This window comes from Pongo pygmaeus, chromosome X (assembly GCF_028885625.2).
Source record: "Pongo pygmaeus isolate AG05252 chromosome X, NHGRI_mPonPyg2-v2.0_pri, whole genome shotgun sequence".
Taxonomy (NCBI): domain Eukaryota; kingdom Metazoa; phylum Chordata; class Mammalia; order Primates; family Hominidae; genus Pongo; species Pongo pygmaeus.
In genome coordinates, this window is record NC_072396.2 from 52,499,079 (window position 1) to 52,511,966 (window position 12,888).

General features: G+C 38.3%; 1 protein-coding gene and 1 non-coding gene across 3 annotated transcripts in view; one reads left to right on the forward strand and one right to left on the reverse strand.

Annotated features, from left to right (window-relative positions):
- Nucleotides 1-12,888, forward strand: part of MAGED1 (MAGE family member D1) — a 100,502-nt gene that overhangs the window by 64,901 nt on the left and 22,713 nt on the right. The window lies entirely within an intron of this gene.
- LOC129025526 (U6 spliceosomal RNA) lies at nt 3,326-3,427 on the reverse strand. The gene has a single exon (XR_008497276.1). It is a non-coding gene; the product is annotated as a U6 spliceosomal RNA (small nuclear RNA).

Below are 12,888 nucleotides of genomic sequence, written 5' to 3' on the forward strand. Positions count from 1 at the left end.
TCTGCAAGCTGAGGAGCAAGAAGAGCCAATCCGAGTCCCAAAACTGAAGGACTTGGAGTCCAATGTTCAAGGGCAGGAAGCATCCAGCACGAGAGAAAGATGTAGGCTGGGAGGCTAGGCCAGTCTCTCCTTCTCACGTTTTTCTGCCTGCTTTATATTCGATGGCAGCTGATTAGATTGTGCCCACCAGATGAAGGGTATATCTGCCTTCCTTCCCCAGTCCACTGACTCAAATGTTAATCTCTTTTGGCAACACCCTCACAGATACACCCAGGATCAATACTTTGTATCCTTCAATTCAATCAAGTTGATGCTCGGTATTAGCCATCACACAAGCATACTCAGATGTTTCTTCCAAACATACTAGTCATATAACTCATTCCTTCTTCTGTGGACAGAAAAGCAGGAGTGTTAGTCTATTTGAAGTTCTTCCACTTAGAAACATGAGAAGTAAAGATTAAGTGTTCCCTCTAACATAGCTCAGTGATATATTCAGTATTGCCATGTGCTTGAACTTGTCTATCTCTTCAGGACCAAAAATATCATAATTTTGCTGTGACACGAAAGGTATTAGGATATTTTAGGAAGACTGTAGTACAAATAGCTCAATTACGGAATATCATATTAATGACATATCAATAGAATATTTAAAACCCCATCTAAATGCTATAACAAAACATGAAGAAATGCTTCTTAAAGGCAGATGTACCAAAAGGAATCCATTCACCACTCTCTACCAATGGGAACATCAAACGTATCTTTAGAGCATGATATGTTTCTCCACTTAACACCTACTAGAACTCTGCAATGAGGCTTCAAGTGAGAAACTTCTCTGTTATATCTGGGTTGATGTAAGATCCACATATCAGGAAAGTAAGTGTGTGTGTGTGTTTGTGTGTGTGTGTGTGTACAAGAGAATAAGATAGGAGTCGGGGACAAGAAAGGAGAGGAGAGAAAAGAAAAGAGAGAAGGAAAATGAGTATCAGGAAATGGGCACCACAAGTGTAAAATCCTAAGTGATGTGGGCCATGTGTTTGATGGAGAGATAGGGAGAGTATTGTGTGGTAGTGGGGTAGTGGAGATATGTGGCCAAGGTATGTGTGATAATGGTGTCAATGGGGACAGTGTAAGGATGGTATGAAATCACTGTGATCATGAAGACAGAGGCAATGTGAGTGACAGTAACAGGAAGAGATCAGAATGTATGTGACAGTTGTAGTTATGGTCACAGTATATGTGAAAGACAAGAATTGTGCATGTGTGTGAATATGGTTGTGCGAGAAAGTGGGGAGGGAGAGGACAGGATAATGGGACACTGGGATCATTGTGTGTGTGAAAATGTGGATGGGACATGTTGATGTAGAAGGAGGATGGAATGGGGCAAGTTTAATGTCATTATGGAAGATAGGTACATGGTGGAGGTGAGAAGGTTGGTGTATGTCTGTGTGTCTATGTGTGCTGGGGAAAATGAGAAGTGTGTCTCTTTGTGAGGACAGATGGATACAGTGAGCATGGGTAATCACAGTCAATGAAAATGTGATAATTTGGAGTGGGAAAATCATGAGTTTCTGAATAGGGTTGTTGAATAAAGTACATGATGGGAAAATGCAAAGAGTTTCTGAGTGCCAGTGAGGAATGGGGAATATATGTGTGTGAGAGCAGAGTTGATGTGGTTATTGGTTGTGAGTATGTATGAAATGGAGGTGGTATGAGAATGTGTGGAAGGAGATTTGGAGGATGATACAAGTTTGATAATGGAGACATGGACTGTGTGTATGATAGTGGGTGTGGCTAGACACGGCATAATGGTGTAGTGTAGGGATTGAGTAATTGGGGTGTGACTATGTGAATGATGGGGATGGTGTGTATGATAATGGGGATTGATTTAAGTTAGTTGTATTTGGCAGTGGGTGTCGTGGGTACCATATCTGTTCTGGTCTAAAGACATTTTATTTATGATAGTACAGGATAGGACAGAGTATGTGTGGAAATGGGAGTGATAGAGACAGTGTGCATGTTAGTGGGCATATTAATCCATTTTCACACTGCTATAAAGAGATACCTGAGACTGGACAATTTATTAAAAAGAAAGAAGGTTTAGGGTACTGGTATTGCAGGCGTGAGCCACTGTGCTTGGCCTGGAAGATCTCCATTTTTATGATTTTTTTCATTTTTAATTTTTTTTTAAGAGACAGGGTATCCGCCGGGCGCAGTGGCTTATGCCTGTGATTCCAGCAGTTTGGGAGGCCGAGGCGGGCGGATTGCTTGAGCTCAGGATTGAGATCAGCCTGGGCAACATGGTGAAACCCTGTCTCTACAAAAATAATGCAAAGATCAGACCGGTGTGGTGGCGGGTATCTGTGGTCCCAGTGCTTGGGAGGCTGAGGCGGGAGAATTGCTTGAACCCAGGAGGCGGAGATTGCAGTGAGCCGAGATCGTGCCACTGAACTCCAGCCTGGGTGACAGAGTGAGACCCTGTCTCAAAACAAAACAAAACAAAAAGACGGAGTCTTGCTCTGGCGCCCAGGCTGGGGTGCAGTGGCGCTATCATAGCTCACTGCAGCCTAAACTCCTGGGGTCAGGGGATCCTCCTGCCTCAGCCTCCTGAGTAGCTGAGACTAGGAGGGTGAGCCACCGTGCTGGGCTAAGATCTCCATTTTTAGACACTTTATCTCAGTGTATTCAAAATATGGTTCTTGGACAAGTGTGGGTTGGTGATCTGGTCTGCCATGAACTAAATACACAACTGAGCCTAAGTGTTTGGGAACTTTTACTGCAATTTTAGAGTGATTTTATTTATGCTGAATCAATAATTTAAAAAGTGAGGCTTGTGTTTTGTATTCTATAATTTACTGTAATATCATTTTTTCTAGAAACAGACTGTTATTTCACAAAAGTATTGGTTGAAACGAATTAAAGCGAACAAAAAACCAACTGGTTTTGCACAAGTAGATTGAGATATATTGCTCTTACTCAGAATTGATGTGTATGTGATTTCTTTTTCTATAATGTGAAGTTTTTTTTGTTGTTCTTTGGGGATCTTGTGCTCTACTCCTAAAATATTAATGTCATGCGGGATTCCAGAATTGTTTTGTTTTGTTCCAGATATTTGCCTTGCATATGTAGAGATGTGGTCATTCTTTGCATGCTCTTTCCCCAGAGACACATGTAAATGGAGTTGTAATTTCCTGTTGGTAAACAGCAAGTATTTAAATTTAGAATCAGGTGGTAAGGTTGATATGTAGAAGGGTAATACGTTGGATTGCCTTCAAAGTGATAACTTTTCCAGTTAACTGTTAACTCACTAGTTTACTGCTTTTCTTTTCTTTCTTTTTCATGCTTCATGAATTTGTGTGTCATCTTTGTACAGGGGCCATGTGCAAATCTCTGCACGGTTCCAATTTTAGTGTTTGTGCTGCCAAAGCAAGCATGGCTTTTCTTAATCGTATCAAATATTACATGGTATGTGAAAACAGTATAGATCTGGCTTAAGGTATTTCATGGATGACAAATGGACCTCATGTTATAGAGGAATGAAAGATATAAATTAATAAAACATGATCATGATAAGAATAAAACCAAACTAAATCTCCTCTCCAGTGCTTGGCAGCACACTCCCGGAGAGGGTTCAGGCTGTGTTTGTCCCCCAGCAGGTGCTCAGAGATGGCTTAATGGCCTCGGTGACAACAGGAGCCCAGACTGCATAAGATTCTGCCTCTGCAGATGCAGAACAGTAGGGGCCTCTGATGTGCTTGAACATCTGTTTTGGATCTCCATTTCTCCTCAAGAAGAGACTCCTTTTTAAAAATTATTTTTTTGAAGCTGCATTACTTACTGATTTCCAGAGTCCTCTTACACCTGCCACTTCTCAAGGGAATATTGTGGGCATAATCTTTTTTTTTTTTTAATTATACTTTAAGTTGTAGGGTACATGTGCACAACGTGCAGGTTTGTTACATATGTATACATGCGCCATGTTGGTGTGCTGCACCCATTAACTCATCATTTACATTAGGTATATCTCCTAATGCTATCCCTCCCCCCTTCCCCCACCCCACAACAGGCCCGGGTGTGTGTGATGTTCCCCTTCCTGTGTCCAAGTGTTCTCATTGTTCAATTCCCACCTGTGAGTGAGAACGTGTGGTGTTTGGTTTTTTGTCCTTGCAATAGTTTGCTGAGAATGATGGTTTCCAGCTTCATCCATGTCCATACAAAGGACATGAACTCATCATTTTTTATGGCTGCATAGTATTCCATGGTGTATATGTGCCACATTTTCTTAATCCAGTCTATCATTGATGGACATTTGGGTTGGTTCCAAGTCTTTGCTATTGTGAATAGTGCCACAATAAACATACGTGTGCATGTGTCTTTATAGCAGCATGATTTATAATCCTTTGAGTATATACCCAGTAATGGGATGGCTGGGTCAAATGGTATTTCTAGTTTTAGATCCCTGAGGAATCGCCACACCAACTTCTACAATGGTTGAACTAGTTTCCAGTCCCACCAACAGTGTAAAAGTGTTCCTATTTCTCCACATCCTCTCCAGCACCTGTTGTTTCCTGACTTTTTAATGATCGCCATTCTAACTGGTGTGAGATGGTATCTCACTGTGGTTTTGATTTGCATTTCTCTGATGGCCAGTGATGATGAGCATTTTTCATGTGTTTTTTAGCTGCATAGATGTCTTCTTTTGAGAAGTGTCTATTCATATCCTTTGCCCACTTTTTGATGGGGTTGTTTTTTTCTTGTAAATTTGTTTGAGTTCATTGTAGATTCTGGATATTAGCCCTTTGTCAGATAAGTAGATTGCAAAAATTTTCTCCCATTCTGTAGGTTGCCTGTTCACTCTGATGGTAGTTTGTTTTGCTGTGCAGAAGCTCTTTAGTTTAATTAGATCCCATTTGTCAATTCTGGCTTTTGTTGCCATTGCTTTTGGTGTTTTAGACATGAAGTCCTTGTTGGGCATAATCTTTTAATCTTTCTGGAAAGCTAACAAAACTCTACCTGTGCCAGGCTTTCCACCAGGAGCACCCTATTCTTTCCATCATAGTGCTTTTTAAAGGACTTTATCATTTGTTCTCTGGGTTCATTTAACTCTTAACTTACACCGATTTAGCATCTTTGCTATATTTCCTTTCTTATTTCATTCTTTATATGTTATGTTACATTTCTGTTTGAGTCTTTACAGTATCTTCTTTCTTACCAACTTGTCTTTCTAGAATATTCTCACAATTAATGTTTTGGTTTGCTTTGAGGTAGGCGATCAGCAGGACTTGTTTTCTGAGCACTGGTCAAGACCCTGTCTACCTAAATGGTATGTAGCAAAGAAACTGGCCAAAGCCAGGTAGGACCAGCAATTATAATGCACTTGCATAAGACACTTCTACCACTACTATGACAGTTTACAAATGCCATGGCAATGACCTGGAAGTTACCTTATATAATTCTGGGAACTCTCTTCCCTTTTTCCATAAAGTTTCTGAATAACCCACCCCTTATTTAGCAAATAATTAAGAATGGGTATAAATATAGGTAGCCAGCAATCCACAAGTGCTACTCTGGACCAATCTGCCTTTAGGGTGGCCCTGCTCTGTCTATGGAGCAGTCACTTGGCTGTATACTGTTGCTCAAATAAACTTGCTTTCTTTCATTGTCAAAAAAAATAATAAAATAAAAAAATAAAAAGAAAGAGGGTTTAATTGACTCACGGTTCTGCATGGCTTGGGAGGGCTCAAGAAACTTACAGTCATGGTGGAAGGGGAAGAGGCACATCTTGCATGGCGGCAGGTGAAAGAGAGTGAGCAAGAGTAGGGAAAACTGCCTTATAAAACCATCAGATCTCATGAGCACTCACTCACTATCACGAGAACAGGATAAGGGAAAATGACTCCATGATCCAGTCACCTCCCACTGGGTCCCTCCCTTGACATGTGGGGATTATGAGGATTACAATTTGAGATGGAATTTGGGTGGGGACACGGAGCCAAACCATATCAGCAGGATTGAAGGGTAAAGTGTGAATATGATAGTTTGGAGAACTGGGACAATATGTGGAGATCATACTTTATAAGTCATAGTCATGATCATGAGTCAGAGAGAGTCGTGTGAATGAGACAGTGTGTTAGACTCTGTGTATGTGTGTGTGTGTGTGTGTGTGAGAGAGAGAGAGAGAGAGAAGTTGGGGTAGGGGCATGTCATGTTTTAGGATGGGTATTTGGAATATCATTTGGATATGAGTAACAAAGACCTAAAAATGAGTTGCTTAAAATAATTAGGGGATATCTTTTCCTTACCTGAAACAAGCCCAGGACCTCCACAATTTTATCAATGTCTCAGTCCCCTTATATATTTTTTTTGTTCCATGGTCCTTGGTATATAGCTCTCATCTTCCAGGTGCCTTCTGGTTGAAGGATGCCTGCTGCAACTCTGGCCATCATTTCTATGTTTCAGGTAGAAAGAATGAGGCAGAGGAGAGGGCAAAAATACCTTGTCAGTGGAATTAGTCTCCTTATACAGAGCTTTCCCAAAAATCCTATCCAATGACTGCCAAATACATCCCATGGGAAAGAACTGTGACACATAGCCACCGCTATCTGTAGCTGAGAGAACATGGTAAGAAAAAACAGTTTCTTAGTAAGGAAAAGGGGATGTTGGTAGGATATCACCAGTAGAGAAGGAGAGGTTGAAGATTTGGGAGAGGGAGTATAATTAATAGATGAAAATCACAAAGGTGCTAGATACAGATGGGATATGACTGGCAGAGTTTGAGATGCTGGAGGATATCATGGTAAGCAAAAATAGACATATTGTCTCTGCCCTCATGAAGCTACTGTCTTGTGAAGAAGACAGTAATCGCAGACTCAAATATTTGTGAAGTTGTCACTGGTAAGTGCTATGGAGGGGAAGTACATGGTTCTGTGAATAGGTTAAAAGAGGGCTTTACCTAATCAGGGAAGTAAAAGCAGGGAGGAAGTAATGATGGAGATGAAATCGGAAGACAGATTCAGAATTGATTGGTTGAAGGATCTGTGGATGGGATGGGGTAAAAGTGTTTCCAGAAGAGGAAACAGCATGAACAAAGAGACTTACGCTCTGTTGTCTTTTAAAATGTATTTTATTTCATTTAGAATCTTTTCTATTATGTCTTCATAATAGAAGATTAGTGAACTTCTATTCACTAAAGATTAGTGAACTTAATCACTAATCTTTAGTAATTAATATCATCTAGCATTTTTTTCTTCTCAAATATTATAGTTTTTATATCTAGATGTATGACTTGGACCTTATTAAATAGATCTCATGTTTTTACTTAACATGACCATTCTTCCCTCTAAGTTTTTGGACACATGGAAATAGTTATAATGGCTTTTAATGTGCTTATCTGCTAATTATAACATCTATTAAATATGTAAGTTCTGGGTAAGTTTGGATTGATTGATTTTTCTCCTCAAGATGGGTCCTATTTTTCTGCTTCTTGGTATGCCTGTTTTTTTTTAATTCGATGCCAGGCAATGTGAATTTTACCTTTCGGTAAAATTTTGGTGAAATTTTTTCTTTTGGTGCTAGATATTTTTATATTCCTACAAAGCTACCTTTGCTTTGTTCTGAAATGCACTTCTTTGGAAACAGTTAGATCTTTTTGAGTCTTGCTTTTATGATTTGTTAGGCAGGACCACAGCAGTTTTTTGCATAAAGCTAATTATCCCTGACTGATGAGGCAAGACCCATCTGAGTATCCCATGCCTCAAGAATTAGGAAGTTTTCCACTTTAGCTGGTGAGAACAGCATGGTCCCCAGACCTGTTGGAGCTTCTGGCACTTGTTCCCTTTAATCCTTTCAGGTGACTCTTTCCCCAGCCTCAGGCAATTTCCTTTTATGAATTCACTGATCAGTACTCTGCTGAATACTTAATGGCAATCCTTCAAAGATCTCCAGTGTTCTCCCTGTGTAACTCTCTCTTTTTGGGTACTCTGCTCTGTGAACTCTAGCTACCTTGGTCTTTCTGGTCTCTCATCTCTGTCATTCCAATTCAGGGAATCCCCTGGATTCTGACTACATTCTCCCTTGTTGCTCCACAAACTGGAACCTCTCAAGCAGTAAGTGCTCACTTCTTTTTTCCTCATCTCTCAGGGATTACTCTTCTTCATTGCCTAATGTTCAGTGTCTTGAAAAACCATTATTTCATATTTTCTGTCCATTTTTAAGTGTTTTTTGTCAGGTTGGAGGGCAAAATCCTGTCTCCAGCTTGCCTCTTAGGAAGTTATATGGTGGAGACCTGTTAGATAATTATTTTCTTTTCTTTTACAGTTGTTTGACCTTCTCACTACTTCCAAGTATCACAAATGAGTGACAGTTATAATTTTTTTATCAAATGAGAAAAGCCTGAGAATAAGAAATGTATTCAAAATCAGGGATTTGAGGAACAATTTGGGTCACAGGGGAATGTGGCCATATATTACAAGGATAACTCCTCATGACTCTAACCACAAGGAACTTCTGAGCATAAAGACAAGTTAGAAAAGGAGATTAACCTTCTTTCAAAGGATAGATGTTTAAGGCTTGGGGTAGATATTCACAGGATTGGTTCCCAGCCAGGGGGCTTCCAAGACTATAGTAAGTGTTAGAGTAATTGTGCTCTAATTTCAGACATCCTACGGGAGGATGAAACCATACATAGGACAAGCCCACACCCACACCCATAGTGTGGGTCACATGACCATAGCTTCAGACCAATTTCAGAGACTATAAATCAGCAAGAAAAGGCCATGATGGTGAGAAAACGCATGAAGAGCATTGAAGAGCCTTTGGCCAAGCTTCAGATCTTATTAACATCAGATAATTCATTAGCAGAGATAAACTCTATGAATGTAGTGATCATGGATGGTCTTTCTTTCTTTTTTTTTTTTCTTTTCACATTCACTTGACTTTGTGGATGGTCTTTCAACCAGAGTTCAAATGTCATTCATTATTGTTAAACACATACTGAAGCCATAGAAATGCAGTCAGTGGAAAAAAGCCTTCAGGAACAAATCAAACCCGAGTAATCATGAGAAATTTCAACCTGGAGAGAAACTGTTGAATATACAAAATGTGATACTCCACTCTGTTCTTATCCCATGCAGACTCCCCCAATCTGTGTAAGTGATTCCTTTGGATCCCTCCTCACATGGCTTTGGTGAGGGAGTTGCATGCCCCTCTCCTTCCTCAAGAAAAAGGAAAACACTCTTCCTCAAGCCAAGGACTCACAACACTATAAATTCTTATCTAGTTCTTTCTAGCTTTCTGAGTATATATGGGCTGAAAAGGAATGGAATGAATACCAGTAGCATGACTAGTATGCTCTCCCCACGTAAGGCCCGTAGGATTGTGTTCAGATCTCCTGGGATGTTCTTTTTAGAATGTGGAGGCACTGGGTACCTTTTTCTTTTCTTTTTCTTTTTCTTTTTTTTTTTTTTTAAAAGGCTATATGGCTTTAACCAAAATTCTGAGGAAAATGTGAAAGTTCCATTCAATAACCTGCTAAATTTATATTATCTTTTCTCATTTAATGTTACAATAGAAGCATGCTTCTGCCATTAAAAACATCTAAATCGGATTTTTTATCACTCCCAGTTTAGAGCATAGTCTTCAAAGGTAAATTACTAAGAAAGTATAGATATTTTTTAGGCTCTAAATATACGTTTCTGAATTGTTTTCTAGTAAAAGGAATATTTGTTTGGCTTTTCAATAGCAAAGGACATCCTCAGCATTTTTTTTTAATGGAGAAAATGATAGTGGAAAAGAAAGTCGTAGATTGCATTTTTTCCTAGATCAGGAATTCGTAAATAAGACTAAGACGCGAGACACCAACCAAAAAAAGCATTTGCACCAAGTGTGACAGATACAAGGTTAATAACCTTAATGTACAAAGAACTCTCACAGCAAAATACAAATGATTAAGAAACACCGAGAGTATCTTCCCATCATTAATAATAATAATAAATACAGTTTGAATCAATTAAATGTCATTTTGTCTATCAAAATGGCAAAGATATTTTTAAAGCAAATGTTCAGCACTATTAAGGGTATGTGAGAAGTCTTCTGCATTGCTAGTGTTGACAAAAACCTTTCTGGAAAGCATTTTGGTATTATTGAATAACGGCCTTAAAATAGTTCATGCCCCTTTGAACTAGTAATTCCATTTCTAATAATATACCATAAGGAAATAATTGGAGGTATGCACAGAGGTTTGTTACGGGAAAATCACCACAATGATAATCTAGTGAACAAAAATAAATGGAAACAAGATTTTTGTTATTTGGTCAAGTAGGTAAGTTCATATGATGGGATATTACACGTTATCATAAAGAATTTTGCAAAGACTTTTTAATGTCATAGAAAATGTTATGCCAAGATAATTGTGATAAAACATTATATACAAAAAGAATCTCAGATGTAGTATATTAATTACAACCGTGCATGTATGTGTGTGATGTTAGACTTGGTATGGACCATTTTCCCAATGTTTTTCAGATGATTTTTTTTTCTTTTTCTTTATTATTATTATTATTATTATTATTATCATTATTATACTTTAGGCTCTATGGTACATGTGTGCAACGTGCAGGTAAGTTACATATGTATACATGTGCCATGCTGGTGCGCTGCACCCACCAACTCGTCATCTAGCATTAGGTATATCTCCCAATGCTATCCCTCCCCCCTCCCCCCACCCCACAACAGTCCCCGAAGTGTGATGTTCCCCTTCCTGTGTCCATGTGTTCTCATTGTTCAATTCCCACCTATGAGTGAGAATATGCGGTGTTTGGTTTTTTGTTCTTGCGATAGTTTACTGAGAATGATGATTTCCAATTTCATCCATGTCCCTACAAAGGACATGAACTCATCATTTTTTATGGCTGCATAGTATTCCATGGTGTATATGTGCCACATTTTCTTAATCCAGTCTATCATTGTTGGACATTTGGGTTGGTTCCAAGTCTTTGCTATTGTGAATAATGCTGCAATAAACATACGTGTGCATGTGTCTTTATAGCAGCATGATTTATTCAGATGATTTTTCTTTTATAAAATGAAGTCAGGAAATGTCATACTATGTAGCTGAACTCATATGACTTTTCTGAGTCCAGCTACATATCTGTTGTAATTGTTGTTAATGTTCCATGATTCCCAAATTAAGTGGTTTATGAGGTTTATATTGATGCTGAACATTGAGGACACATATGGCACTAAATCATATCCCAGGTGTCTGAGAGCATTCAGATATGTCTTGAAATTTTCCAGTGCAAATCAAAGAGGGACTCTATGTCACAAGATACCAGAAGCTCACATGGTAAGGTCATATGAGGCAGTATCAAACAAACATCCCCAAACTGTGCATTGAGGTTCTACTTGCAGGCTTCCTCCCCTTGTCTCTTCTGATAACCTTCTGCTTATTAATGGAATGTAAGTTGCTGTGGTGATGGGGGTGAGGAATTAACTGGAAGGGAATTGTGCAATATGAAGGAAGGTGTAATCTATTTAAGTCTGTAAGAGATTACAAGTCACCAAGAAAGCCTGCGATGGTGAGAAAACGTGTGAAGAGCATTGAAGAGCCTTTAGCCAAGCTTCAGATCTTATTAACATCAAAATTCATTAACAGTGATGAACTCTATGAATGTAGTAATCATGGATGGTCATTCAAGCAGAGTTTGGATGTCATTCATTATTGTTAAATACATACTGAAGCCATAGGAATGCATTAGATATAATCCTAAGATGTCAGTTTGTCTGCTCTTATGATGCAAATTGGCACCAGAAATCCAGCCAACTTTATAAAATTGTGGAAATCTGACTGGACTCAGATCGGTTAATCCTTGAAAGCAGGTAATACATGTATTTTTGCCATCATTATTTCTCCAGCACTTATCACAATGTGTAGCACTTTACTAGGTATACTTTTACAATGTTTTAAAATTCTTATACATATATAAATAAAGAAGATAAAATCAAGTTGACTCAAGTCTAGAAAACTTGGATGAAGGATTTAAGAATTCTAAAGTGTTTATTCTGAGGCACCATATTGCTTTATGTTTGGGCCTCAGTGTATATTATCAATGTAGAGGCTTCAAGAAGGACCCATTATTTCATATGGTTATTCTATCCTTTACTTAGGGGTGTTATAATCTCATGCTATGATTTTGGTTTTATTATATTTTGCTTTAAAGTACTATGTCTGATATGAATACATCATCTTTTTATTATTTGCATGTCATAATTTATTCCATCCTTTTATTTTCATCTTTGCTGTATCTTTATGTTTAAGATATTTCTCTTGTTAATTGTATGTAGCTGCCTTTATAATGGAAAGATACATAAATTTCCTTTAATTACAGCATCCTCAAATATTCTGTAATTGGAGATTTGATTTCCTCTTTGAAGGAAAGCTTCATTTATTCCTTCTCCAGTGCTCTCCCTTTCTTTATGTACTTCCAAGTTTCTGCCCTATATCATTTTCTTTCTGCCTGAAGAAAATCTTCTAATATTTCTTGCAGGGCAGGTCTGTTGGTGATCAATTCATTCTATTTTTGTTCATCTGAGAATGTCTTTATTTCTCCTTTACTTTTTTTTTTTCTTCTCCTTTACTTTTGAAAGATCTTTTTCTATATGTAGAAATCTAGGGTGGTAGTCATTTTTCTTTTAACACTGTAAATATTTCACTTTACTCTTGTTGCTTGCATGGTTTCTGATGAAAGCTGCTGTAATTATTATTCTTGTTCTATTATAAGTAAGATATTTGGTGTTCTCTGAGCTTCCTGGATCTGTAATTTGGTGTCTGTCATTAATTTTGGAAAATTCTTAGCTATTATTACCTGATATTTCTTCTGCTCTATTCTCTTTCTC